The sequence below is a fragment of the Pinus tabuliformis genome, chromosome 2_2 (genome assembly GCF_031772625.1).
Source record: "Pinus tabuliformis cultivar Carrire ecotype Pingquan chromosome 2_2, CPIR1, whole genome shotgun sequence".
NCBI classification, from domain to species: Eukaryota; Viridiplantae; Streptophyta; class Pinopsida; order Pinales; family Pinaceae; genus Pinus; species Pinus tabuliformis.
Genome location: NC_142300.1, coordinates 804933790 through 804937552, shown reverse-complemented (window position 1 = coordinate 804937552; position 3763 = coordinate 804933790).

The following is a 3763-nucleotide window of genomic DNA, read 5'->3' as shown; positions in this document are numbered from 1 at the left end:
CAATCAAACAATACATCTCATAGACTGAATAGACATAGTATATGTCCTCCTCAAGCCCTCCAAGCCTCCTATTTCCTTGCACAGTTTTTCTTGGGGTCTAGTGAAGCCACATGTGTGAATTGGCCTCATCACACTCACAAAACCTGAAGAAGTAACTGTGCAATCTTCAAGGAAAGAATTCCTTCTGCATGCAAGGAATATTCACAATGGAATATTCTAGCAATTGATAGTACACTGCCCCTCCATCTGATCTCAACTAGGTCTCTATCTGAACTAACATGCATGAGTTATTGATGAGAGAATATTCAGTTATCTAAAGTGCAGCAGTTACATGCATGCAAGCATTAACTAATTGAACTTACATTAATTCAACAAATTGTTTGAATTAATATAACTAGACTTGACTCAGTTAACTGAGTCAACTAATTACAACTCAATATTACAACTCACCCTTATCTCTTTAATTGATGGATAAATTCCTCAATTAATGGAGAAACTGTTGCATGTCCCCACATAGACTTCATGTTTTATTTTCCTTAACTAATTAACTCAAGATGAATTAATTAATTATTTTACAAACAACTGATAAGATAAAATTCGAATTTACCTCACTATTTTAGTTTAGGGACTGACTAAAATAGGAAGGTATCCCGAAATTCTCTTTATAGAATGTTATTTTTAGCACTTCCATTTTTCATTCCTTATTTCTATGTTCAACACTAGTTGAACTACTATTTATAGTAGTGCTATTTTTAGGATTTCTATTTTTAGCATTTCTTGTTGCTATTTTCAACACTCCCTCTCAACAGGAAAGGGATTATCAGTAACCCTAATCCTGTCTCTGTGGAATTCGAACTTGCATTTTGACAATGCCTTTGTCAAAATATCTGCATCCTGTTCCTTGGTCGAAACATACAACAACAACATGATCCTCTTGACCACACAGTTTCGAAGATGGTGATACCGGATATCTATTTGCTTGGACCTGTCATGAAAAAATGGATTCTCAGAGGGTTTGATACAACTTTGGTTATCGCAGTAGATCACTGTAGGATCCATCCTCTGACCAAACAATCCCACTAGAATCTTCCGCATCCAAATGGCCTCACATGCAACCTGACTAGCAGCCATGTATTCAACCTCTGCTGAGCTAAGTGCAACTGATCTCAAAGACAACATTCCTCAATGAGAATATTGAGGAGGAGGTGTACATTGAGCATCCAGAGGGTTTCGAGACCTTCGATCATGAGTCGCATGTGTGCCGACTCAAGACGGCATTGTATGGGCTGAAGCAAGCACCCCGTGCTTGATACACTAGGATCGATAACTATTTCACCGAGTTGGGCTTCACCAAGAGTGAATCAAATGCGAACCTTTACCACATTAGGGTAGAAGGTAAACCATTGATCATTGTTTTTTATGTCGATGATCTGATTTTGATAGGTGATGATCAGCCGATACAGTCTTTCAAGGAGGACCTTGCAAGAGAGTTCGAGATGAAGGACATGGGCCTTATGCACTACTTTCTAGGCATGGAGGTGTGGCGGAAAGATGTTGAAGTTTTTGTGTCTCAAGGGAAGTATGCCAATGGGATACTCAAGCACTTTCACATGGAGAAGTGCAAGCCCATGCAAACTCCTCTAGCTAGGAACTGGAGGAAGGAGGATGCTACTTCAGGTGAGGTGGTAACTGCTACTATTTATCAGTAGCTGGTGGGTTCACTTATGTATCTGGTGAACACACGACCTGACTTATGCTTTGGGGTGAACCAGCTGATTTAAGCTATGGTTTAGCCTACCAAGTTGTTTTGGAAGGCATCAAAGCATGTGCTAAGATACCTCAGAGGCACATCTCAGTTTGGATTGTGGTACAGACAGACAGAGGGAATGAAGCTTCAGGGATTCATAGTTGTGGATTGGGTAGGGAGTCCATTTGACCAGAAGAGTACTTCTAGAGGAATATTAAACCGTGGTTTAGCTGCAGTTTCTTGGTATAGCAGGACACATTACCTCAAGGAAGAGAAGGATAAGATTTAGAGGTTCATCACTGGACTACCAGTTGCTTTCAAAGACAAGATTGACTTTGATGAGCGTAGATCGTTGGAGGAGGCCATTCAAAAGCTAAAACATTGCTATGCACAATCGAAGTGCAGAACTGAGACTAAGCCAGACTGGAGAAGTAATGTAAAAAAACAAAGGAAAATGGGATAAAAAGTGAGCAAGGTCATAGGGTATAGATAACAAGGAGAATGTTGCACCATCTAAGAAGTTCAATGCATCAGATAGAGGACAGGACATCGAGCTGAAGAGAAGAACAAGGATGGAGGCTGGAGGCCCATAAAATTTTGGACTTATGGAAAAGATCATAGTAGTAGAGATTGTCCACAAAATCAGGGTGGTAGACCCCAGATATAAATTTCATAGTAGGCAAAAACTATTGAAGATGTTGGCCAGAGTATTCCTCATATCTATGCAGTCATGGACAATAGGAAGGTAGAACATCAGACATCTATCATTGAGATGGACGATAAGCTTTGTGATCAAGTTATTTCTATTTTGATTGACCTTGGATATAATTATAGCTATGTTAGTCCTTGGTGGATGCGTGTAGTTTGAATAAGGAGTTGCATGTAGAGTCAAGGTTAGTTCAGTTGGCTATAGGTACGAATAAGAGAGTTCATCATTGGGTAAGAGCTTGCACATTTGACTTAAATGGTATTCCTACTGCATCACATTTGAATGTTTTACCATTGGATTCATAAAGTATGTTATTGGGCATGGATTGGTTGTATCTACATAGAACCAAGGTTGATTGCTATGACAAGGACATTGAATGTGTTGATGAAAATGGAGAACCAAGAGTCTTACGGGACAAGAAGAAAGACATGTAATTTAGGATGGAGACAGTTATGTAAGAAAAGTGTAGCCACGGGAAAGGGTGTAAGCTATTTGCAGTACATATTTCTAGTGATAAGGGTAAGAAGGTTGAGGATGAAAATGTTTTGAACAAGTACCCAAGTTTACAACAGTTCACGGATGTATTTCCCGAGGACATTACATAATTTCCAAATCATAGGGAGGTAGAATTTTCTATTGAGTTAGTGCCAAGGGAAACTCCAACATCAAAAACACCTTACAGGATGAGCACACCTGAGTTGGTTGAGTTAAAATTGTGCCAAAGGAAATGTTGGAAAAAGGATACGTTAGGCCAAGTGTATCACCTTAGGGTGCATTGGTCTTTTCTGTGAGTAAGAAAGATGGTACCCTTAGATTATGCATTGATTACAGGCATATGAGAAAAGTGACTATCAAGATCATATATCCTTTCTTGAGGATTGATGATTTGTTCGATCAGAAGCAGTGTTCTCGAATATTGACTTGAGATTTGGATACCATGAGGTACGCATCAAAGAGGAGGATATATACAAGATTGTGTTCAGGACCATGTATTGGTATTATGAGTTTGTTTTTGTTACATTTGGCTTGAGGAATTATCCAACTACATTCATGTGTTTGACGAATAGTGTGTTGCGTCCATATTTGGATAAGTTTGTCATTATGTTTATTGATGATATACTAGTATATTCTAAAAATGAGAGAGAACATGTTGAGCACTTAGCAGCAGTATTGAGGTTGTTTAGAAAACATCAGTTGTATGCTAAGCTCATCAAGTGTATTTTCCTTAAAACTGAGGTACACTACTTGGCACATGTTGTCTCCAAGGAGGGCATTGTAGTAGATCCAGAGAATATAAGGGCCATCAT